The following is a 21,746-nucleotide window of genomic DNA, read 5'->3' on the forward strand; positions in this document are numbered from 1 at the left end:
CAGCTAGTGTGACAATTTGGCTGTGTTTGAGTGATGCCACAGGGCCTTGTACACATTCAGCCAAGTGACACTGTAGGTAAAAACATGGCCCTACGCAGACGTTCTACTGTTTTCCTATTTATTCGTCGTGTGTGACACTGCAGTAGAGCGACGCCCACTACAAAAGACGTATTATTTCAGCGTACACGTCGCGAGTGCCATATGACAGGGCCTGTCTCTCGATGTCGATTTGTATTTGGTGTCACTTAAGTGTCGGTCTGCAGTAGGCCGCTGTTGGCCGAGCGACGTGCAGTCGCCTTACATGAAGCCCCGTGGGCAACGCCAGCGCCACTGTGGACAACAGCGCACTGCAGCCAGAGAGAGGAGCCGAAAGGCGCATTTCGCAGTCGAGCCACGCTATCCCACAAGCTGTGCGCTAGGTCAAGACTGTGCAGACGGCAAACCTTTGGTGGCCCGACGCTCGTCGTCGATCGTAAGGGCGAAACAGTCCAGAGATTTGGAAAACGGCAATGTGGACACCCCCAGCAGCTGCTGTGTGCCAAATCCGATATCTGGTCGAGGGCTGCAAGATTCAGTGTGATGAAGTGACAATTCGGGGATAGCTCACGAACGCAAAGATGCCGCCTTCTTAGCTCAGTGGTAGAGCACTGGTCTCGTAAACCAGGGGTCGTGAGTTCGAACCTCACAGAAGGCATTCTTTTTTTTTTTTTTTCACCTTCCTGCATGGAGCGGCGCTATCTCGACCAGCTTCTAACACATGGCAGTACACTGAATGAAAGGGATGTTCTACAACCTATGACAAGTATTCTACGGGCCTCAGAGTTTTTCTGAATGCATAGGCAGAAGAGTGGTTTGTATGCATTTTCTAGTATAATGTCATGCTTGGCGATGTCATTCGTTTATGAGCCTCGCTACTGTGTGCATGCACGTTATCCATGTGAAGGGGCGTAAGCAGATGCTAATATTCTGCGAGATTCCTGCAGAAGGTATACGATTTGCCATGATACACAGAGCACAAGTGAACCAAAATCAAGGCCTCCGTGGCGCAATCGGCTAGCGCGTTCGGCTGTTAACCGAAAGGTTGGTGGTTCGAGCCCACCCGGGGGCGAAATCGTTTTAACCGTCACAGAGGTGAGGACATACGTCAACTTTGTTAGAGATACACAGCTAGTGTGACAATTTGGCTGTGTTTGAGTGATGCCACAGGGCCTTGTACACATTCAGCCAAGTGACACTGTAGGTAAAGACATGGCCCTACGCAGACGTTCTACTGTTTTCCTATTTATTCGTCGTGTGTGACACTGCAGTAGAGCGACGCCCACTACAAAAGACGTATTATTTACATTCAATTTCAGCGTACACGTCGCGAGTGCCATATGACAGGGCCTGTCTCTCGATGTCGATTTGTATTTGGTGTCACTTAAGTGTCGGTCTGCAGTAGGCCGCTGTTGGCCGAGCGACGTGCAGTCGCCTTACATGAAGCCCCGTGGGCAACGCCAGCGCCACTGTGGACAACAGCGCACTGCAGCCAGAGAGAGGAGCCGAAAGGCGCATTTCGCAGTCGAGCCACGCTATCCCACAAGCTGTGCGCTAGGTCAAGACTGTGCAGACGGCAAACCTTTGGTGGCCCGACGCTCGTCGTCGATCGTAAGGGCGAAACAGTCCAGAGATTTGGAAAACGGCAATGTGGACACCCCCAGCAGCTGCTGTGTGCCAAATCCGATATCTGGTCGAGGGCTGCAAGATTCAGTGTGATGAAGTGACAATTCGGGGATAGCTCACGAACGCAAAGATGCCGCCTTCTTAGCTCAGTGGTAGAGCACTGGTCTCGTAAACCAGGGGTCGTGAGTTCGAACCTCACAGAAGGCATTCTTTTTTTTTTTTTTTCACCTTCCTGCATGGAGCGGCGCTATCTCGACCAGCTTCTAACACATGGCAGTACACTGAATGAAAGGGATGTTCTACAACCTATGACAAGTATTCTACGGGCCTCAGAGTTTTTCTGAATGCATAGGCAGAAGAGTGGTTTGTATGCATTTTCTAGTATAATGTCATGCTTGGCGATGTCATTCGTTTATGAGCCTCGCTACTGTGTGCATGCACGTTATCCATGTGAAGGGGCGTAAGCAGATGCTAATATTCTGCGAGATTCCTGCAGAAGGTATACGATTTGCCATGATACACAGAGCACAAGTGAACCAAAATCAAGGCCTCCGTGGCGCAATCGGCTAGCGCGTTCGGCTGTTAACCGAAAGGTTGGTGGTTCGAGCCCACCCGGGGGCGAAATCGTTTTAACCGTCACAGAGGTGAGGACATACGTCAACTTTGTTAGAGATACACAGCTAGTGTGACAATTTGGCTGTGTTTGAGTGATGCCACAGGGCCTTGTACACATTCAGCCAAGTGACACTGTAGGTAAAGACATGGCCCTACGCAGACGTTCTACTGTTTTCCTATTTATTCGTCGTGTGTGACACTGCAGTAGAGCGACGCCCACTACAAAAGACGTATTATTTACATTCAATTTCAGCGTACACGTCGCGAGTGCCATATGACAGGGCCTGTCTCTCGATGTCGATTTGTATTTGGTGTCACTTAAGTGTCGGTCTGCAGTAGGCCGCTGTTGGCCGAGCGACGTGCAGTCGCCTTACATGAAGCCCCGTGGGCAACGCCAGCGCCACTGTGGACAACAGCGCACTGCAGCCAGAGAGAGGAGCCGAAAGGCGCATTTCGCAGTCGAGCCACGCTATCCCACAAGCTGTGCGCTAGGTCAAGACTGTGCAGACGGCAAACCTTTGGTGGCCCGACGCTCGTCGTCGATCGTAAGGGCGAAACAGTCCAGAGATTTGGAAAACGGCAATGTGGACACCCCCAGCAGCTGCTGTGTGCCAAATCCGATATCTGGTCGAGGGCTGCAAGATTCAGTGTGATGAAGTGACAATTCGGGGATAGCTCACGAACGCAAAGATGCCGCCTTCTTAGCTCAGTGGTAGAGCACTGGTCTCGTAAACCAGGGGTCGTGAGTTCGAACCTCACAGAAGGCATTCTCTTTTTTTCACCTTCCTGCATGGAGCGGCGCTATCTCGACCAGCTTCTAACACATGGCAGTACACTGAATGAAAGGGATGTTCTACAACCTATGACAAGTATTCTACGGGCCTCAGAGTTTTTCTGAATGCATAGGCAGAAGAGTGGTTTGTATGCATTTTCTAGTATAATGTCATGCTTGGCGATGTCATTCGTTTATGAGCCTCGCTACTGTGTGCATGCACGTTATCCATGTGAAGGGGCGTAAGCAGATGCTAATATTCTGCGAGATTCCTGCAGAAGGTATACGATTTGCCATGATACACAGAGCACAAGTGAACCAAAATCAAGGCCTCCGTGGCGCAATCGGCTAGCGCGTTCGGCTGTTAACCGAAAGGTTGGTGGTTCGAGCCCACCCGGGGGCGAAATCGTTTTAACCGTCACAGAGGTGAGGACATACGTCAACTTTGTTAGAGATACACAGCTAGTGTGACAATTTGGCTGTGTTTGAGTGATGCCACAGGGCCTTGTACACATTCAGCCAAGTGACACTGTAGGTAAAGACATGGCCCTACGCAGACGTTCTACTGTTTTCCTATTTATTCGTCGTGTGTGACACTGCAGTAGAGCGACGCCCACTACAAAAGACGTATTATTTACATTCAATTTCAGCGTACACGTCGCGAGTGCCATATGACAGGGCCTGTCTCTCGATGTCGATTTGTATTTGGTGTCACTTAAGTGTCGGTCTGCAGTAGGCCGCTGTTGGCCGAGCGACGAGATTCCTGCAGAAGGTATACGATTTGCCATGATACACAGAGCACAAGTGAACCAAAATCAAGGCCTCCGTGGCGCAATCGGCTAGCGCGTTCGGCTGTTAACCGAAAGGTTGGTGGTTCGAGCCCACCCGGGGGCGAAATCGTTTTAACCGTCACAGAGGTGAGGACATACGTCAACTTTGTTAGAGATACACAGCTAGTGTGACAATTTGGCTGTGTTTGAGTGATGCCACAGGGCCTTGTACACATTCAGCCAAGTGACACTGTAGGTAAAGACATGGCCCTACGCAGACGTTCTACTGTTTTCCTATTTATTCGTCGTGTGTGACACTGCAGTAGAGCGACGCCCACTACAAAAGACGTATTATTTACATTCAATTTCAGCGTACACGTCGCGAGTGCCATATGACAGGGCCTGTCTCTCGATGTCGATTTGTATTTGGTGTCACTTAAGTGTCGGTCTGCAGTAGGCCGCTGTTGGCCGAGCGACGTGCAGTCGCCTTACATGAAGCCCCGTGGGCAACGCCAGCGCCACTGTGGACAACAGCGCACTGCAGCCAGAGAGAGGAGCCGAAAGGCGCATTTCGCAGTCGAGCCACGCTATCCCACAAGCTGTGCGCTAGGTCAAGATTGTGCAGACGGCAAACCTTTGGTGGCCCGACGCTCGTCGTCGATCGTAAGGGCGAAACAGTCAAGAGATTTGGAAAACGGCAATGTGGACACCCCCAGCAGCAGCTGTGTGCCAAATCCGATATCTGGTCGAGGGCTGCAAGATTCAGTATGATGAAGTGACAATTCGGGGATAGCTCACGAACGTAAAGCTGCTGCCTGCTTAGCTCAGTGGTAGAGCACTGGTCTCGTAAACCAGGGGTCGTGAGTTCGAACCTCACAGAAGGCATTCTCTTTTTTTCACCTTCCTGCATGGAGCGGCGCTATCTCGACCAGCTTCTAACACATGGCAGTACACTGAATGAAAGGGATGTTCTACAACCTATGACAAGTATTCTACGGGCCTCAGAGTTTTTCTGAATGCATAGGCAGAAGAGTGGTTTGTATGCATTTTCTAGTATAATGTCATGCTTGGCGATGTCATTCGTTTATGAGCCTCGCTACTGTGTGCATGCACGTTATCCATGTGAAGGGGCGTAAGCAGATGCTAATATTCTGCGAGATTCCTGCAGAAGGTATACGATTTGCCATGATACACAGATCACAAGTGAACCAAAATGAAGGCCTCCGTGGCGCAATCGGCTAGCGCGTTCGGCTGTTAACCGAAAGGTTGGTGGTTCGAGCCCACCCAGGGGCGAAATCGTTTTAACCGTCACAGAGGTGAGGACATACGTCAACTTTGTCAGAGATACACAGCTAGTGTGACAATTTGGCTGTGTTTGAGTGATGCCACAGGGCCTTGTACACATTCAGCCAAGTGACACTGTAGGTAAAAACATGGCCCTACGCAGACGTTCTACTGTTTTCCTATTTATTCGTCGTGTGTGACACTGCAGTAGAGCGACGCCCACTACAAAAGACGTATTATTTCAGCGTACACGTCGCGAGTGCCATATGACAGGGCCTGTCTCTCGATGTCGATTTGTATTTGGTGTCACTTAAGTGTCGGTCTGCAGTAGGCCGCTGTTGGCCGAGCGACGAGATTCCTGCAGAAGGTATACGATTTGCCATGATACACAGAGCACAAGTGAACCAAAATCAAGGCCTCCGTGGCGCAATCGGCTAGCGCGTTCGGCTGTTAACCGAAAGGTTGGTGGTTCGAGCCCACCCGGGGGCGAAATCGCTTTAACCGTCACAGAGGTGAGGACATACGTCAACTTTGTTAGAGATACACAGCTAGTGTGACAATTTGGCTGTGTTTGAGTGATGCCACAGGGCCTTGTACACATTCAGCCAAGTGACACTGTAGGTAAAGACATGGCCCTACGCAGACGTTCTACTGTTTTCCTATTTATTCGTCGTGTGTGACACTGCAGTAGAGCGACGCCCACTACAAAAGACGTATTATTTACATTCAATTTCAGCGTACACGTCGCGAGTGCCATATGACAGGGCCTGTCTCTCGATGTCGATTTGTATTTGGTGTCACTTAAGTGTCGGTCTGCAGTAGGCCGCTGTTGGCCGAGCGACGTGCAGTCGCCTTACATGAAGCCCCGTGGGCAACGCCAGCGCCACTGTGGACAACAGCGCACTGCAGCCAGAGAGAGGAGCCGAAAGGCGCATTTCGCAGTCGAGCCACGCTATCCCACAAGCTGTGCGCTAGGTCAAGATTGTGCAGACGGCAAACCTTTGGTGGCCCGACGCTCGTCGTCGATCGTAAGGGCGAAACAGTCAAGAGATTTGGAAAACGGCAATGTGGACACCCCCAGCAGCAGCTGTGTGCCAAATCCGATATCTGGTCGAGGGCTGCAAGATTCAGTATGATGAAGTGACAATTCGGGGATAGCTCACGAACGTAAAGCTGCTGCCTGCTTAGCTCAGTGGTAGAGCACTGGTCTCGTAAACCAGGGGTCGTGAGTTCGAACCTCACAGAAGGCATTCTCTTTTTTTCACCTTCCTGCATGGAGCGGCGCTATCTCGACCAGCTTCTAACACATGGCAGTACACTGAATGAAAGGGATGTTCTACAACCTATGACAAGTATTCTACGGGCCTCAGAGTTTTTCTGAATGCATAGGCAGAAGAGTGGTTTGTATGCATTTTCTAGTATAATGTCATGCTTGGCGATGTCATTCGTTTATGAGCCTCGCTACTGTGTGCATGCACGTTATCCATGTGAAGGGGCGTAAGCAGATGCTAATATTCTGCGAGATTCCTGCAGAAGGTATACGATTTGCCATGATACACAGATCACAAGTGAACCAAAATGAAGGCCTCCGTGGCGCAATCGGCTAGCGCGTTCGGCTGTTAACCGAAAGGTTGGTGGTTCGAGCCCACCCAGGGGCGAAATCGTTTTAACCGTCACAGAGGTGAGGACATACGTCAACTTTGTCAGAGATACACAGCTAGTGTGACAATTTGGCTGTGTTTGAGTGATGCCACAGGGCCTTGTACACATTCAGCCAAGTGACACTGTAGGTAAAAACATGGCCCTACGCAGACGTTCTACTGTTTTCCTATTTATTCGTCGTGTGTGACACTGCAGTAGAGCGACGCCCACTACAAAAGACGTATTATTTCAGCGTACACGTCGCGAGTGCCATATGACAGGGCCTGTCTCTCGATGTCGATTTGTATTTGGTGTCACTTAAGTGTCGGTCTGCAGTAGGCCGCTGTTGGCCGAGCGACGTGCAGTCGCCTTACATGAAGCCCCGTGGGCAACGCCAGCGCCACTGTGGACAACAGCGCACTGCAGCCAGAGAGAGGAGCCGAAAGGCGCATTTCGCAGTCGAGCCACGCTATCCCACAAGCTGTGCGCTAGGTCAAGACTGTGCAGACGGCAAACCTTTGGTGGCCCGACGCTCGTCGTCGATCGTAAGGGCGAAACAGTCCAGAGATTTGGAAAACGGCAATGTGGACACCCCCAGCAGCTGCTGTGTGCCAAATCCGATATCTGGTCGAGGGCTGCAAGATTCAGTGTGATGAAGTGACAATTCGGGGATAGCTCACGAACGCAAAGATGCCGCCTTCTTAGCTCAGTGGTAGAGCACTGGTCTCGTAAACCAGGGGTCGTGAGTTCGAACCTCACAGAAGGCATTCTTTTTTTTTTTTCACCTTCCTGCATGGAGCGGCGCTATCTCGACCAGCTTCTAACACATGGCAGTACACTGAATGAAAGGGATGTTCTACAACCTATGACAAGTATTCTACGGGCCTCAGAGTTTTTCTGAATGCATAGGCAGAAGAGTGGTTTGTATGCATTTTCTAGTATAATGTCATGCTTGGCGATGTCATTCGTTTATGAGCCTCGCTACTGTGTGCATGCACGTTATCCATGTGAAGGGGCGTAAGCAGATGCTAATATTCTGCGAGATTCCTGCAGAAGGTATACGATTTGCCATGATACACAGAGCACAAGTGAACCAAAATCAAGGCCTCCGTGGCGCAATCGGCTAGCGCGTTCGGCTGTTAACCGAAAGGTTGGTGGTTCGAGCCCACCCGGGGGCGAAATCGTTTTAACCGTCACAGAGGTGAGGACATACGTCAACTTTGTTAGAGATACACAGCTAGTGTGACAATTTGGCTGTGTTTGAGTGATGCCACAGGGCCTTGTACACATTCAGCCAAGTGACACTGTAGGTAAAGACATGGCCCTACGCAGACGTTCTACTGTTTTCCTATTTATTCGTCGTGTGTGACACTGCAGTAGAGCGACGCCCACTACAAAAGACGTATTATTTACATTCAATTTCAGCGTACACGTCGCGAGTGCCATATGACAGGGCCTGTCTCTCGATGTCGATTTGTATTTGGTGTCACTTAAGTGTCGGTCTGCAGTAGGCCGCTGTTGGCCGAGCGACGAGATTCCTGCAGAAGGTATACGATTTGCCATGATACACAGAGCACAAGTGAACCAAAATCAAGGCCTCCGTGGCGCAATCGGCTAGCGCGTTCGGCTGTTAACCGAAAGGTTGGTGGTTCGAGCCCACCCGGGGGCGAAATCGTTTTAACCGTCACAGAGGTGAGGACATACGTCAACTTTGTTAGAGATACACAGCTAGTGTGACAATTTGGCTGTGTTTGAGTGATGCCACAGGGCCTTGTACACATTCAGCCAAGTGACACTGTAGGTAAAGACATGGCCCTACGCAGACGTTCTACTGTTTTCCTATTTATTCGTCGTGTGTGACACTGCAGTAGAGCGACGCCCACTACAAAAGACGTATTATTTACATTCAATTTCAGCGTACACGTCGCGAGTGCCATATGACAGGGCCTGTCTCTCGATGTCGATTTGTATTTGGTGTCACTTAAGTGTCGGTCTGCAGTAGGCCGCTGTTGGCCGAGCGACGTGCAGTCGCCTTACATGAAGCCCCGTGGGCAACGCCAGCGCCACTGTGGACAACAGCGCACTGCAGCCAGAGAGAGGAGCCGAAAGGCGCATTTCGCAGTCGAGCCACGCTATCCCACAAGCTGTGCGCTAGGTCAAGATTGTGCAGACGGCAAACCTTTGGTGGCCCGACGCTCGTCGTCGATCGTAAGGGCGAAACAGTCAAGAGATTTGGAAAACGGCAATGTGGACACCCCCAGCAGCAGCTGTGTGCCAAATCCGATATCTGGTCGAGGGCTGCAAGATTCAGTATGATGAAGTGACAATTCGGGGATAGCTCACGAACGTAAAGCTGCTGCCTGCTTAGCTCAGTGGTAGAGCACTGGTCTCGTAAACCAGGGGTCGTGAGTTCGAACCTCACAGAAGGCATTCTCTTTTTTTCACCTTCCTGCATGGAGCGGCGCTATCTCGACCAGCTTCTAACACATGGCAGTACACTGAATGAAAGGGATGTTCTACAACCTATGACAAGTATTCTACGGGCCTCAGAGTTTTTCTGAATGCATAGGCAGAAGAGTGGTTTGTATGCATTTTCTAGTATAATGTCATGCTTGGCGATGTCATTCGTTTATGAGCCTCGCTACTGTGTGCATGCACGTTATCCATGTGAAGGGGCGTAAGCAGATGCTAATATTCTGCGAGATTCCTGCAGAAGGTATACGATTTGCCATGATACACAGATCACAAGTGAACCAAAATGAAGGCCTCCGTGGCGCAATCGGCTAGCGCGTTCGGCTGTTAACCGAAAGGTTGGTGGTTCGAGCCCACCCAGGGGCGAAATCGTTTTAACCGTCACAGAGGTGAGGACATACGTCAACTTTGTCAGAGATACACAGCTAGTGTGACAATTTGGCTGTGTTTGAGTGATGCCACAGGGCCTTGTACACATTCAGCCAAGTGACACTGTAGGTAAAAACATGGCCCTACGCAGACGTTCTACTGTTTTCCTATTTATTCGTCGTGTGTGACACTGCAGTAGAGCGACGCCCACTACAAAAGACGTATTATTTCAGCGTACACGTCGCGAGTGCCATATGACAGGGCCTGTCTCTCGATGTCGATTTGTATTTGGTGTCACTTAAGTGTCGGTCTGCAGTAGGCCGCTGTTGGCCGAGCGACGTGCAGTCGCCTTACATGAAGCCCCGTGGGCAACGCCAGCGCCACTGTGGACAACAGCGCACTGCAGCCAGAGAGAGGAGCCGAAAGGCGCATTTCGCAGTCGAGCCACGCTATCCCACAAGCTGTGCGCTAGGTCAAGACTGTGCAGACGGCAAACCTTTGGTGGCCCGACGCTCGTCGTCGATCGTAAGGGCGAAACAGTCCAGAGATTTGGAAAACGGCAATGTGGACACCCCCAGCAGCTGCTGTGTGCCAAATCCGATATCTGGTCGAGGGCTGCAAGATTCAGTGTGATGAAGTGACAATTCGGGGATAGCTCACGAACGCAAAGATGCCGCCTTCTTAGCTCAGTGGTAGAGCACTGGTCTCGTAAACCAGGGGTCGTGAGTTCGAACCTCACAGAAGGCATTCTTTTTTTTTTTTCACCTTCCTGCATGGAGCGGCGCTATCTCGACCAGCTTCTAACACATGGCAGTACACTGAATGAAAGGGATGTTCTACAACCTATGACAAGTATTCTACGGGCCTCAGAGTTTTTCTGAATGCATAGGCAGAAGAGTGGTTTGTATGCATTTTCTAGTATAATGTCATGCTTGGCGATGTCATTCGTTTATGAGCCTCGCTACTGTGTGCATGCACGTTATCCATGTGAAGGGGCGTAAGCAGATGCTAATATTCTGCGAGATTCCTGCAGAAGGTATACGATTTGCCATGATACACAGAGCACAAGTGAACCAAAATCAAGGCCTCCGTGGCGCAATCGGCTAGCGCGTTCGGCTGTTAACCGAAAGGTTGGTGGTTCGAGCCCACCCGGGGGCGAAATCGTTTTAACCGTCACAGAGGTGAGGACATACGTCAACTTTGTTAGAGATACACAGCTAGTGTGACAATTTGGCTGTGTTTGAGTGATGCCACAGGGCCTTGTACACATTCAGCCAAGTGACACTGTAGGTAAAGACATGGCCCTACGCAGACGTTCTACTGTTTTCCTATTTATTCGTCGTGTGTGACACTGCAGTAGAGCGACGCCCACTACAAAAGACGTATTATTTACATTCAATTTCAGCGTACACGTCGCGAGTGCCATATGACAGGGCCTGTCTCTCGATGTCGATTTGTATTTGGTGTCACTTAAGTGTCGGTCTGCAGTAGGCCGCTGTTGGCCGAGCGACGAGATTCCTGCAGAAGGTATACGATTTGCCATGATACACAGAGCACAAGTGAACCAAAATCAAGGCCTCCGTGGCGCAATCGGCTAGCGCGTTCGGCTGTTAACCGAAAGGTTGGTGGTTCGAGCCCACCCGGGGGCGAAATCGTTTTAACCGTCACAGAGGTGAGGACATACGTCAACTTTGTTAGAGATACACAGCTAGTGTGACAATTTGGCTGTGTTTGAGTGATGCCACAGGGCCTTGTACACATTCAGCCAAGTGACACTGTAGGTAAAGACATGGCCCTACGCAGACGTTCTACTGTTTTCCTATTTATTCGTCGTGTGTGACACTGCAGTAGAGCGACGCCCACTACAAAAGACGTATTATTTACATTCAATTTCAGCGTACACGTCGCGAGTGCCATATGACAGGGCCTGTCTCTCGATGTCGATTTGTATTTGGTGTCACTTAAGTGTCGGTCTGCAGTAGGCCGCTGTTGGCCGAGCGACGTGCAGTCGCCTTACATGAAGCCCCGTGGGCAACGCCAGCGCCACTGTGGACAACAGCGCACTGCAGCCAGAGAGAGGAGCCGAAAGGCGCATTTCGCAGTCGAGCCACGCTATCCCACAAGCTGTGCGCTAGGTCAAGATTGTGCAGACGGCAAACCTTTGGTGGCCCGACGCTCGTCGTCGATCGTAAGGGCGAAACAGTCAAGAGATTTGGAAAACGGCAATGTGGACACCCCCAGCAGCAGCTGTGTGCCAAATCCGATATCTGGTCGAGGGCTGCAAGATTCAGTATGATGAAGTGACAATTCGGGGATAGCTCACGAACGTAAAGCTGCTGCCTGCTTAGCTCAGTGGTAGAGCACTGGTCTCGTAAACCAGGGGTCGTGAGTTCGAACCTCACAGAAGGCATTCTCTTTTTTTCACCTTCCTGCATGGAGCGGCGCTATGTCGACCAGCTTCTAACACATGGCAGTACACTGAATGAAAGGGATGTTCTACAACCTATGACAAGTATTCTACGGGCCTCAGAGTTTTTCTGAATGCATAGGCAGAAGAGTGGTTTGTATGCATTTTCTAGTATAATGTCATGCTTGGCGATGTCATTCGTTTATGAGCCTCGCTACTGTGTGCATGCACGTTATCCATGTGAAGGGGCGTAAGCAGATGCTAATATTCTGCGAGATTCCTGCAGAAGGTATACGATTTGCCATGATACACAGAGCACAAGTGAACCAAAATCAAGGCCTCCGTGGCGCAATCGGCTAGCGCGTTCGGCTGTTAACCGAAAGGTTGGTGGTTCGAGCCCACCCGGGGGCGAAATCGTTTTAACCGTCACAGAGGTGAGGACATACGTCAACTTTGTTAGAGATACACAGCTAGTGTGACAATTTGGCTGTGTTTGAGTGATGCCACAGGGCCTTGTACACATTCAGCCAAGTGACACTGTAGGTAAAGACATGGCCCTACGCAGACGTTCTACTGTTTTCCTATTTATTCGTCGTGTGTGACACTGCAGTAGAGCGACGCCCACTACAAAAGACGTATTATTTACATTCAATTTCAGCGTACACGTCGCGAGTGCCATATGACAGGGCCTGTCTCTCGATGTCGATTTGTATTTGGTGTCACTTAAGTGTCGGTCTGCAGTAGGCCGCTGTTGGCCGAGCGACGAGATTCCTGCAGAAGGTATACGATTTGCCATGATACACAGAGCACAAGTGAACCAAAATCAAGGCCTCCGTGGCGCAATCGGCTAGCGCGTTCGGCTGTTAACCGAAAGGTTGGTGGTTCGAGCCCACCCGGGGGCGAAATCGTTTTAACCGTCACAGAGGTGAGGACATACGTCAACTTTGTTAGAGATACACAGCTAGTGTGACAATTTGGCTGTGTTTGAGTGATGCCACAGGGCCTTGTACACATTCAGCCAAGTGACACTGTAGGTAAAGACATGGCCCTACGCAGACGTTCTACTGTTTTCCTATTTATTCGTCGTGTGTGACACTGCAGTAGAGCGACGCCCACTACAAAAGACGTATTATTTACATTCAATTTCAGCGTACACGTCGCGAGTGCCATATGACAGGGCCTGTCTCTCGATGTCGATTTGTATTTGGTGTCACTTAAGTGTCGGTCTGCAGTAGGCCGCTGTTGGCCGAGCGACGTGCAGTCGCCTTACATGAAGCCCCGTGGGCAACGCCAGCGCCACTGTGGACAACAGCGCACTGCAGCCAGAGAGAGGAGCCGAAAGGCGCATTTCGCAGTCGAGCCACGCTATCCCACAAGCTGTGCGCTAGGTCAAGATTGTGCAGACGGCAAACCTTTGGTGGCCCGACGCTCGTCGTCGATCGTAAGGGCGAAACAGTCAAGAGATTTGGAAAACGGCAATGTGGACACCCCCAGCAGCAGCTGTGTGCCAAATCCGATATCTGGTCGAGGGCTGCAAGATTCAGTATGATGAAGTGACAATTCGGGGATAGCTCACGAACGTAAAGCTGCTGCCTGCTTAGCTCAGTGGTAGAGCACTGGTCTCGTAAACCAGGGGTCGTGAGTTCGAACCTCACAGAAGGCATTCTTTTTTTTTCACCTTCCTGCATGGAGCGGCGCTATCTCGACCAGCTTCTAACACATGGCAGTACACTGAATGAAAGGGATGTTCTACAACCTATGACAAGTATTCTACGGGCCTCAGAGTTTTTCTGAATGCATAGGCAGAAGAGTGGTTTGTATGCATTTTCTAGTATAATGTCATGCTTGGCGATGTCATTCGTTTATGAGCCTCGCTACTGTGTGCATGCACGTTATCCATGTGAAGGGGCGTAAGCAGATGCTAATATTCTGCGAGATTCCTGCAGAAGGTATACGATTTGCCATGATACACAGAGCACAAGTGAACCAAAACCAAGGCCTCCGTGGCGCAATCGGCTAGCGCGTTCGGCTGTTAACCGAAAGGTTGGTGGTTCGAGCCCACCCGGGGGCGAAATCGTTTTAACCGTCACAGAGGTGAGGACATACGTCAACTTTGTTAGAGATACACAGCTAGTGTGACAATTTGGCTGTGTTTGAGTGATGCCACAGGGCCTTGTACACATTCAGCCAAGTGACACTGTAGGTAAAGACATGGCCCTACGCAGACGTTCTACTGTTTTCCTATTTATTCGTCGTGTGTGACACTGCAGTAGAGCGACGCCCACTACAAAAGACGTATTATTTACATTCAATTTCAGCGTACACGTCGCGAGTGCCATATGACAGGGCCTGTCTCTCGATGTCGATTTGTATTTGGTGTCACTTAAGTGTCGGTCTGCAGTAGGCCGCTGTTGGCCGAGCGACGTGCAGTCGCCTTACATGAAGCCCCGTGGGCAACGCCAGCGCCACTGTGGACAACAGCGCACTGCAGCCAGAGAGAGGAGCCGAAAGGCGCATTTCGCAGTCGAGCCACGCTATCCCACAAGCTGTGCGCTAGGTCAAGATTGTGCAGACGGCAAACCTTTGGTGGCCCGACGCTCGTCGTCGATCGTAAGGGCGAAACAGTCAAGAGATTTGGAAAACGGCAATGTGGACACCCCCAGCAGCAGCTGTGTGCCAAATCCGATATCTGGTCGAGGGCTGCAAGATTCAGTATGATGAAGTGACAATTCGGGGATAGCTCACAAACGTAAAGCTGCTGCCTGCTTAGCTCAGTGGTAGAGCACTGGTCTCGTAAACCAGGGGTCGTGAGTTCGAACCTCACAGAAGGCATTCTTTTTTTTCACCTTCCTGCATGGAGCGGCGCTATCTCGACCAGCTTCTAACACATGGCAGTACACTGAATGAAAGGGATGTTCTACAACCTATGACAAGTATTCTACGGGCCTCAGAGTTTTTCTGAATGCATAGGCAGAAGAGTGGTTTGTATGCATTTTCTAGTATAATGTCATGCTTGGCGATGTCATTCGTTTATGAGCCTCGCTACTGTGTGCATGCACGTTATCCATGTGAAGGGGCGTAAGCAGATGCTAATATTCTGCGAGATTCCTGCAGAAGGTATACGATTTGCCATGATACACAGAGCACAAGTGAACCAAAATCAAGGCCTCCGTGGCGCAATCGGCTAGCGCGTTCGGCTGTTAACCGAAAGGTTGGTGGTTCGAGCCCACCCAGGGGCGAAATCGTTTTAACCGTCACAGAGGTGAGGACATACGTCAACTTTGTCAGAGATACACAGCTAGTGTGACAATTTGGCTGTGTTTGAGTGATGCCACAGGGCCTTGTACACATTCAGCCAAGTGACACTGTAGGTAAAAACATGGCCCTACGCAGACGTTCTACTGTTTTCCTATTTATTCGTCGTGTGTGACACTGCAGTAGAGCGACGCCCACTACAAAAGACGTATTATTTCAGCGTACACGTCGCGAGTGCCATATGACAGGGCCTGTCTCTCGATGTCGATTTGTATTTGGTGTCACTTAAGTGTCGGTCTGCAGTAGGCCGCTGTTGGCCGAGCGACGTGCAGTCGCCTTACATGAAGCCCCGTGGGCAACGCCAGCGCCACTGTGGACAACAGCGCACTGCAGCCAGAGAGAGGAGCCGAAAGGCGCATTTCGCAGTCGAGCCACGCTATCCCACAAGCTGTGCGCTAGGTCAAGACTGTGCAGACGGCAAACCTTTGGTGGCCCGACGCTCGTCGTCGATCGTAAGGGCGAAACAGTCCAGAGATTTGGAAAACGGCAATGTGGACACCCCCAGCAGCTGCTGTGTGCCAAATCCGATATCTGGTCGAGGGCTGCAAGATTCAGTGTGATGAAGTGACAATTCGGGGATAGCTCACGAACGCAAAGATGCCGCCTTCTTAGCTCAGTGGTAGAGCACTGGTCTCGTAAACCAGGGGTCGTGAGTTCGAACCTCACAGAAGGCATTCTTTTTTTTTTTTTCACCTTCCTGCATGGAGCGGCGCTATCTCGACCAGCTTCTAACACATGGCAGTACACTGAATGAAAGGGATGTTCTACAACCTATGACAAGTATTCTACGGGCCTCAGAGTTTTTCTGAATGCATAGGCAGAAGAGTGGTTTGTATGCATTTTCTAGTATAATGTCATGCTTGGCGATGTCATTCGTTTATGAGCCTCGCTACTGTGTGCATGCACGTTATCCATGTGAAGGGGCGTAAGCAGATGCTAATATTCTGCGAGATTCCTGCAGAAGGTATACGATTTGCCATGATACACAGAGCACAAGTGAACCAAAATCAAGGCCTCCGTGGCGCAATCGGCTAGCGCGTTCGGCTGTTAACCGAAAGGTTGGTGGTTCGAGCCCACCCGGGGGCGAAATCGTTTTAACCGTCACAGAGGTGAGGACATACGTCAACTTTGTTAGAGATACACAGCTAGTGTGACAATTTGGCTGTGTTTGAGTGATGCCACAGGGCCTTGTACACATTCAGCCAAGTGACACTGTAGGTAAAGACATGGCCCTACACAGACGTTCTACTGTTTTCCTATTTATTCGTCGTGTGTGACACTGCAGTAGAGCGACGCCCACTACAAAAGACGTATTATTTACATTCAATTTCAGCGTACACGTCGCGAGTGCCATATGACAGGGCCTGTCTCTCGATGTCGATTTGTATTTGGTGTCACTTAAGTGTCGGTCTGCAGTAGGCCGCTGTTGGCCGAGCGACGAGATTCCTGCAGAAGGTATACGATTTGCCATGATACACAGAGCACAAGTGAACCAAAATCAAGGCCTCCGTGGCGCAATCGGCTAGCGCGTTCAGCTGTTAACCGAAAGGTTGGTGGTTCGAGCCCACCCGGGGGCGAAATCGTTTTAACCGTCACAGAGGTGAGGACATACGTCAACTTTGTTAGAGATACACAGCTAGTGTGACAATTTGGCTGTGTTTGAGTGATGCCACAGGGCCTTGTACACATTCAGCCAAGTGACACTGTAGGTAAAGACATGGCCCTACGCAGACGTTCTACTGTTTTCCTATTTATTCGTCGTGTGTGACACTGCAGTAGAGCGACGCCCACTACAAAAGACGTATTATTTACATTCAATTTCAGCGTACACGTCGCGAGTGCCATATGACAGGGCCTGTCTCTCGATGTCGATTTGTATTTGGTGTCACTTAAGTGTCGGTCTGCAGTAGGCCGCTGTTGGCCGAGCGACGTGCAGTCGCCTTACATGAAGCCCCGTGGGCAACGCCAGCGCCACTGTGGACAACAGCGCACTGCAGCCAGAGAGAGGAGCCGAAAGGCGCATTTCGCAGTCGAGCCACGCTATCCCACAAGCTGTGCGCTAGGTCAAGATTGTGCAGACGGCAAACCTTTGGTGGCCCGACGCTCGTCGTCGATCGTAAGGGCGAAACAGTCAAGAGATTTGGAAAACGGCAATGTGGACACCCCCAGCAGCAGCTGTGTGCCAAATCCGATATCTGGTCGAGGGCTGCAAGATTCAGTATGATGAAGTGACAATTCGGGGATAGCTCACGAACGTAAAGCTGCTGCCTGCTTAGCTCAGTGGTAGAGCACTGGTCTCGTAAACCAGGGGTCGTGAGTTCGAACCTCACAGAAGGCATTCTTTTTTTTTCACCTTCCTGCATGGAGCGGCGCTATCTCGACCAGCTTCTAACACATGGCAGTACACTGAATGAAAGGGATGTTCTACAACCTATGACAAGTATTCTACGGGCCTCAGAGTTTTTCTGAATGCATAGGCAGAAGAGTGGTTTGTATGCATTTTCTAGTATAATGTCATGCTTGGCGATGTCATTCGTTTATGAGCCTCGCTACTGTGTGCATGCACGTTATCCATGTGAAGGGGCGTAAGCAGATGCTAATATTCTGCGAGATTCCTGCAGAAGGTATACGATTTGCCATGATACACAGAGCACAAGTGAACCAAAATCAAGGCCTCCGTGGCGCAATCGGCTAGCGCGTTCGGCTGTTAACCGAAAGGTTGGTGGTTCGAGCCCACCCGGGGGCGAAATCGTTTTAACCGTCACAGAGGTGAGGACATACGTCAACTTTGTTAGAGATACACAGCTAGTGTGACAATTTGGCTGTGTTTGAGTGATGCCACAGGGCCTTGTACACATTCAGCCAAGTGACACTGTAGGTAAAGACATGGCCCTACGCAGACGTTCTACTGTTTTCCTATTTATTCGTCGTGTGTGACACTGCAGTAGAGCGACGCCCACTACAAAAGACGTATTATTTACATTCAATTTCAGCGTACACGTCGCGAGTGCCATATGACAGGGCCTGTCTCTCGATGTCGATTTGTATTTGGTGTCACTTAAGTGTCGGTCTGCAGTAGGCCGCTGTTGGCCGAGCGACGTGCAGTCGCCTTACATGAAGCCCCGTGGGCAACGCCAGCGCCACTGTGGACAACAGCGCACTGCAGCCAGAGAGAGGAGCCGAAAGGCGCATTTCGCAGTCGAGCCACGCTATCCCACAAGCTGTGCGCTAGGTCAAGATTGTGCAGACGGCAAACCTTTGGTGGCCCGACGCTCGTCGTCGATCGTAAGGGCGAAACAGTCAAGAGATTTGGAAAACGGCAATGTGGACACCCCCAGCAGCAGCTGTGTGCCAAATCCGATATCTGGTCGAGGGCTGCAAGATTCAGTATGATGAAGTGACAATTCGGGGATAGCTCACGAACGTAAAGCTGCTGCCTGCTTAGCTCAGTGGTAGAGCACTGGTCTCGTAAACCAGGGGTCGTGAGTTCGAACCTCACAGAAGGCATTCTTTTTTTTTCACCTTCCTGCATGGAGCGGCGCTATCTCGACCAGCTTCTAACACATGGCAGTACACTGAATGAAAGGGATGTTCTACAACCTATGACAAGTATTCTACGGGCCTCAGAGTTTTTCTGAATGCATAGGCAGAAGAGTGGTTTGTATGCATTTTCTAGTATAATGTCATGCTTGGCGATGTCATTCGTTTATGAGCCTCGCTACTGTGTGCATGCACGTTATCCATGTGAAGGGGCGTAAGCAGATGCTAATATTCTGCGAGATTCCTGCAGAAGGTATACGATTTGCCATGATACACAGAGCACAAGTGAACCAAAATCAAGGCCTCCGTGGCGCAATCGGCTAGCGCGTTCGGCTGTTAACCGAAAGGTTGGTGGTTCGAGCCCACCCGGGGGCGAAATCGTTTTAACCGTCACAGAGGTGAGGACATACGTCAACTTTGTTAGAGATACACAGCTAGTGTGACAATTTGGCTGTGTTTGAGTGATGCCACAGGGCCTTGTACACATTCAGCCAAGTGACACTGTAGGTAAAGACATGGCCCTACGCAGACGTTCTACTGTTTTCCTATTTATTCGTCGTGTGTGACACTGCAGTAGAGCGACGCCCACTACAAAAGACGTATTATTTACATTCAATTTCAGCGTACACGTCGCGAGTGCCATATGACAGGGCCTGTCTCTCGATGTCGATTTGTATTTGGTGTCACTTAAGTGTCGGTCTGCAGTAGGCCGCTGTTGGCCGAGCGACGTGCAGTCGCCTTACATGAAGCCCCGTGGGCAACGCCAGCGCCACTGTGGACAACAGCGCACTGCAGCCAGAGAGAGGAGCCGAAAGGCGCATTTCGCAGTCGAGCCACGCTATCCCACAAGCTGTGCGCTAGGTCAAGATTGTGCAGACGGCAAACCTTTGGTGGCCCGACGCTCGTCGTCGATCGTAAGGGCGAAACAGTCAAGAGATTTGGAAAACGGCAATGTGGACACCCCCAGCAGCAGCTGTGTGCCAAATCCGATATCTGGTCGAGGGCTGCAAGATTCAGTATGATGAAGTGACAATTCGGGGATAGCTCACGAACGTAAAGCTGCTGCCTGCTTAGCTCAGTGGTAGAGCACTGGTCTCGTAAACCAGGGGTCGTGAGTTCGAACCTCACAGAAGGCATTCTTTTTTTTCACCTTCCTGCATGGAGCGGCGCTATCTCGACCAGCTTCTAACACATGGCAGTACACTGAATGAAAGGGATGTTCTACAACCTATGACAAGTATTCTACGGGCCTCAGAGTTTTTCTGAATGCATAGGCAGAAGAGTGGTTTGTATGCATTTTCTAGTATAATGTCATGCTTGGCGATGTCATTCGTTTATGAGCCTCGCTACTGTGTGCATGCACGTTATCCATGTGAAGGGGCGTAAGCAGATGCTAATATTCTGCGAGATTCCTGCAGAAGGTATACGATTTGCCATGATACACAGAGCACAAGTGAACCAAAATCAATGCCTCCGTGGCGCAATCGGCTAGCGCGTTCGGCTGTTAACCGAAAGGTTGGTGGTTCGAGCCCACCCAGGGGCGAAATCGTTTTAACCGTCACAGAGGTGAGGACATACGTCAACTTTGTCAGAGATACACAGCTAGTGTGACAATTTGGCTGTGTTTGAGTGATGCCACAGGGACTTGTACACATTCAGCCAAGTGACACTGTAGGTAAAAACATGGCCCTACGCAGACGTTCTACTGTTTTCCTATTTATTCGTCGTGTGTGACACTGCAGTAGAGCGACGCCCACTACAAAAGACGTATTATTTCAGCGTACACGTCGCGAGTGCCATATGACAGGGCCTGTCTCTCGATGTCGATTTGTATTTGGTGTCACTTAAGTGTCGGTCTGCAGTAGGCCGCTGTTGGCCGAGCGACGTGCAGTCGCCTTACATGAAGCCCCGTGGGCAACGCCAGCGCCACTGTGGACAACAGCGCACTGCAGCCAGAGAGAGGAGCCGAAAGGCGCATTTCGCAGTCGAGCCACGCTATCCCACAAGCTGTGCGCTAGGTCAAGACTGTGCAGACGGCAAACCTTTGGTGGCCCGACGCTCGTCGTCGATCGTAAGGGCGAAACAGTCCAGAGATTTGGAAAACGGCAATGTGGACACCCCCAGCAGCTGCTGTGTGCCAAATCCGATATCTGGTCGAGGGCTGCAAGATTCAGTGTGATGAAGTGACAATTCGGGGATAGCTCACGAACGCAAAGATGCCGCCTTCTTAGCTCAGTGGTAGAGCACTGGTCTCGTAAACCAGGGGTCGTGAGTTCGAACCTCACAGAAGGCATTCTTTTTTTTTTTTCACCTTCCTGCATGGAGCGGCGCTATCTCGACCAGCTTCTAACACATGGCAGTACACTGAATGAAAGGGATGTTCTACAACCTATGACAAGTATTCTACGGGCCTCAGAGTTTTTCTGAATGCATAGGCAGAAGAGTGGTTTGTATGCATTTTCTAGTATAATGTCATGCTTGGCGATGTCATTCGTTTATGAGCCTCGCTACTGTGTGCATGCACGTTATCCATGTGAAGGGGCGTAAGCAGATGCTAATATTCTGCGAGATTCCTGCAGAAGGTATACGATTTGCCATGATACACAGAGCACAAGTGAACCAAAATCAAGGCCTCCGTGGCGCAATCGGCTAGCGCGTTCGGCTGTTAACCGAAAGGTTGGTGGTTCGAGCCCACCCGGGGGCGAAATCGTTTTAACCGTCACAGAGGTGAGGACATACGTCAACTTTGTTAGAGATACACAGCTAGTGTGACAATTTGGCTGTGTTTGAGTGATGCCACAGGGCCTTGTACACATTCAGCCAAGTGACACTGTAGGTAAAGACATGGCCCTACGCAGACGTTCTACTGTTTTCCTATTTATTCGTCGTGTGTGACACT

General features: G+C 50.6%; 38 non-coding genes across 38 annotated transcripts; all 38 read left to right on the plus strand.

Moving 5' to 3' along the window:
• The first annotated feature begins 622 nt into the window (after positions 1–622).
• On the plus strand, positions 623–694 carry Trnat-cgu (transfer RNA threonine (anticodon CGU)). The gene has a single exon. It is a non-coding gene; the product is annotated as a tRNA-Thr (tRNA).
• A 340-nt stretch (positions 695–1,034) lies between these two features.
• Positions 1,035–1,108, plus strand: Trnan-guu (transfer RNA asparagine (anticodon GUU)). The gene has a single exon. It is a non-coding gene; the product is annotated as a tRNA-Asn (tRNA).
• A 689-nt stretch (positions 1,109–1,797) lies between these two features.
• On the plus strand, positions 1,798–1,869 carry Trnat-cgu (transfer RNA threonine (anticodon CGU)). Its single transcript has one exon. It is a non-coding gene; the product is annotated as a tRNA-Thr (tRNA).
• A 340-nt stretch (positions 1,870–2,209) lies between these two features.
• Trnan-guu (transfer RNA asparagine (anticodon GUU)) lies at positions 2,210–2,283 on the plus strand. The gene has a single exon. It is a non-coding gene; the product is annotated as a tRNA-Asn (tRNA).
• A 689-nt stretch (positions 2,284–2,972) lies between these two features.
• Trnat-cgu (transfer RNA threonine (anticodon CGU)) lies at positions 2,973–3,044 on the plus strand. Its single transcript has one exon. It is a non-coding gene; the product is annotated as a tRNA-Thr (tRNA).
• A 334-nt stretch (positions 3,045–3,378) lies between these two features.
• On the plus strand, positions 3,379–3,452 carry Trnan-guu (transfer RNA asparagine (anticodon GUU)). The gene has a single exon. It is a non-coding gene; the product is annotated as a tRNA-Asn (tRNA).
• Positions 3,453–3,869: 417 nt separating this feature from the next.
• Positions 3,870–3,943, plus strand: Trnan-guu (transfer RNA asparagine (anticodon GUU)). The gene has a single exon. It is a non-coding gene; the product is annotated as a tRNA-Asn (tRNA).
• A 689-nt stretch (positions 3,944–4,632) lies between these two features.
• On the plus strand, positions 4,633–4,704 carry Trnat-cgu (transfer RNA threonine (anticodon CGU)). Its single transcript has one exon. It is a non-coding gene; the product is annotated as a tRNA-Thr (tRNA).
• A 334-nt stretch (positions 4,705–5,038) lies between these two features.
• On the plus strand, positions 5,039–5,112 carry Trnan-guu (transfer RNA asparagine (anticodon GUU)). Its single transcript has one exon. It is a non-coding gene; the product is annotated as a tRNA-Asn (tRNA).
• A 406-nt stretch (positions 5,113–5,518) lies between these two features.
• Positions 5,519–5,592, plus strand: Trnan-guu (transfer RNA asparagine (anticodon GUU)). The gene has a single exon. It is a non-coding gene; the product is annotated as a tRNA-Asn (tRNA).
• Positions 5,593–6,281: 689 nt separating this feature from the next.
• On the plus strand, positions 6,282–6,353 carry Trnat-cgu (transfer RNA threonine (anticodon CGU)). Its single transcript has one exon. It is a non-coding gene; the product is annotated as a tRNA-Thr (tRNA).
• Positions 6,354–6,687: 334 nt separating this feature from the next.
• Trnan-guu (transfer RNA asparagine (anticodon GUU)) lies at positions 6,688–6,761 on the plus strand. Its single transcript has one exon. It is a non-coding gene; the product is annotated as a tRNA-Asn (tRNA).
• A 678-nt stretch (positions 6,762–7,439) lies between these two features.
• On the plus strand, positions 7,440–7,511 carry Trnat-cgu (transfer RNA threonine (anticodon CGU)). Its single transcript has one exon. It is a non-coding gene; the product is annotated as a tRNA-Thr (tRNA).
• A 337-nt stretch (positions 7,512–7,848) lies between these two features.
• Positions 7,849–7,922, plus strand: Trnan-guu (transfer RNA asparagine (anticodon GUU)). Its single transcript has one exon. It is a non-coding gene; the product is annotated as a tRNA-Asn (tRNA).
• A 417-nt stretch (positions 7,923–8,339) lies between these two features.
• Positions 8,340–8,413, plus strand: Trnan-guu (transfer RNA asparagine (anticodon GUU)). Its single transcript has one exon. It is a non-coding gene; the product is annotated as a tRNA-Asn (tRNA).
• A 689-nt stretch (positions 8,414–9,102) lies between these two features.
• On the plus strand, positions 9,103–9,174 carry Trnat-cgu (transfer RNA threonine (anticodon CGU)). The gene has a single exon. It is a non-coding gene; the product is annotated as a tRNA-Thr (tRNA).
• Positions 9,175–9,508: 334 nt separating this feature from the next.
• Positions 9,509–9,582, plus strand: Trnan-guu (transfer RNA asparagine (anticodon GUU)). Its single transcript has one exon. It is a non-coding gene; the product is annotated as a tRNA-Asn (tRNA).
• Positions 9,583–10,260: 678 nt separating this feature from the next.
• Trnat-cgu (transfer RNA threonine (anticodon CGU)) lies at positions 10,261–10,332 on the plus strand. Its single transcript has one exon. It is a non-coding gene; the product is annotated as a tRNA-Thr (tRNA).
• A 337-nt stretch (positions 10,333–10,669) lies between these two features.
• Positions 10,670–10,743, plus strand: Trnan-guu (transfer RNA asparagine (anticodon GUU)). Its single transcript has one exon. It is a non-coding gene; the product is annotated as a tRNA-Asn (tRNA).
• A 417-nt stretch (positions 10,744–11,160) lies between these two features.
• On the plus strand, positions 11,161–11,234 carry Trnan-guu (transfer RNA asparagine (anticodon GUU)). The gene has a single exon. It is a non-coding gene; the product is annotated as a tRNA-Asn (tRNA).
• A 689-nt stretch (positions 11,235–11,923) lies between these two features.
• Trnat-cgu (transfer RNA threonine (anticodon CGU)) lies at positions 11,924–11,995 on the plus strand. Its single transcript has one exon. It is a non-coding gene; the product is annotated as a tRNA-Thr (tRNA).
• Positions 11,996–12,329: 334 nt separating this feature from the next.
• On the plus strand, positions 12,330–12,403 carry Trnan-guu (transfer RNA asparagine (anticodon GUU)). The gene has a single exon. It is a non-coding gene; the product is annotated as a tRNA-Asn (tRNA).
• A 417-nt stretch (positions 12,404–12,820) lies between these two features.
• Positions 12,821–12,894, plus strand: Trnan-guu (transfer RNA asparagine (anticodon GUU)). Its single transcript has one exon. It is a non-coding gene; the product is annotated as a tRNA-Asn (tRNA).
• Positions 12,895–13,583: 689 nt separating this feature from the next.
• Trnat-cgu (transfer RNA threonine (anticodon CGU)) lies at positions 13,584–13,655 on the plus strand. The gene has a single exon. It is a non-coding gene; the product is annotated as a tRNA-Thr (tRNA).
• Positions 13,656–13,989: 334 nt separating this feature from the next.
• Trnan-guu (transfer RNA asparagine (anticodon GUU)) lies at positions 13,990–14,063 on the plus strand. Its single transcript has one exon. It is a non-coding gene; the product is annotated as a tRNA-Asn (tRNA).
• A 689-nt stretch (positions 14,064–14,752) lies between these two features.
• Trnat-cgu (transfer RNA threonine (anticodon CGU)) lies at positions 14,753–14,824 on the plus strand. Its single transcript has one exon. It is a non-coding gene; the product is annotated as a tRNA-Thr (tRNA).
• Positions 14,825–15,157: 333 nt separating this feature from the next.
• Trnan-guu (transfer RNA asparagine (anticodon GUU)) lies at positions 15,158–15,231 on the plus strand. The gene has a single exon. It is a non-coding gene; the product is annotated as a tRNA-Asn (tRNA).
• Positions 15,232–15,909: 678 nt separating this feature from the next.
• Positions 15,910–15,981, plus strand: Trnat-cgu (transfer RNA threonine (anticodon CGU)). Its single transcript has one exon. It is a non-coding gene; the product is annotated as a tRNA-Thr (tRNA).
• Positions 15,982–16,319: 338 nt separating this feature from the next.
• On the plus strand, positions 16,320–16,393 carry Trnan-guu (transfer RNA asparagine (anticodon GUU)). Its single transcript has one exon. It is a non-coding gene; the product is annotated as a tRNA-Asn (tRNA).
• Positions 16,394–16,810: 417 nt separating this feature from the next.
• On the plus strand, positions 16,811–16,884 carry Trnan-guu (transfer RNA asparagine (anticodon GUU)). Its single transcript has one exon. It is a non-coding gene; the product is annotated as a tRNA-Asn (tRNA).
• A 689-nt stretch (positions 16,885–17,573) lies between these two features.
• Positions 17,574–17,645, plus strand: Trnat-cgu (transfer RNA threonine (anticodon CGU)). Its single transcript has one exon. It is a non-coding gene; the product is annotated as a tRNA-Thr (tRNA).
• A 334-nt stretch (positions 17,646–17,979) lies between these two features.
• On the plus strand, positions 17,980–18,053 carry Trnan-guu (transfer RNA asparagine (anticodon GUU)). The gene has a single exon. It is a non-coding gene; the product is annotated as a tRNA-Asn (tRNA).
• A 689-nt stretch (positions 18,054–18,742) lies between these two features.
• On the plus strand, positions 18,743–18,814 carry Trnat-cgu (transfer RNA threonine (anticodon CGU)). Its single transcript has one exon. It is a non-coding gene; the product is annotated as a tRNA-Thr (tRNA).
• A 334-nt stretch (positions 18,815–19,148) lies between these two features.
• Positions 19,149–19,222, plus strand: Trnan-guu (transfer RNA asparagine (anticodon GUU)). Its single transcript has one exon. It is a non-coding gene; the product is annotated as a tRNA-Asn (tRNA).
• Positions 19,223–19,911: 689 nt separating this feature from the next.
• Positions 19,912–19,983, plus strand: Trnat-cgu (transfer RNA threonine (anticodon CGU)). The gene has a single exon. It is a non-coding gene; the product is annotated as a tRNA-Thr (tRNA).
• A 333-nt stretch (positions 19,984–20,316) lies between these two features.
• Positions 20,317–20,390, plus strand: Trnan-guu (transfer RNA asparagine (anticodon GUU)). Its single transcript has one exon. It is a non-coding gene; the product is annotated as a tRNA-Asn (tRNA).
• Positions 20,391–21,068: 678 nt separating this feature from the next.
• Positions 21,069–21,140, plus strand: Trnat-cgu (transfer RNA threonine (anticodon CGU)). Its single transcript has one exon. It is a non-coding gene; the product is annotated as a tRNA-Thr (tRNA).
• Positions 21,141–21,477: 337 nt separating this feature from the next.
• On the plus strand, positions 21,478–21,551 carry Trnan-guu (transfer RNA asparagine (anticodon GUU)). The gene has a single exon. It is a non-coding gene; the product is annotated as a tRNA-Asn (tRNA).
• Positions 21,552–21,746: the final 195 nt, after the last annotated feature.

This window comes from Schistocerca serialis, chromosome 6, assembly GCF_023864345.2.
Source record: "Schistocerca serialis cubense isolate TAMUIC-IGC-003099 chromosome 6, iqSchSeri2.2, whole genome shotgun sequence".
In the NCBI taxonomy this organism is placed as follows: domain Eukaryota; kingdom Metazoa; phylum Arthropoda; class Insecta; order Orthoptera; family Acrididae; genus Schistocerca; species Schistocerca serialis.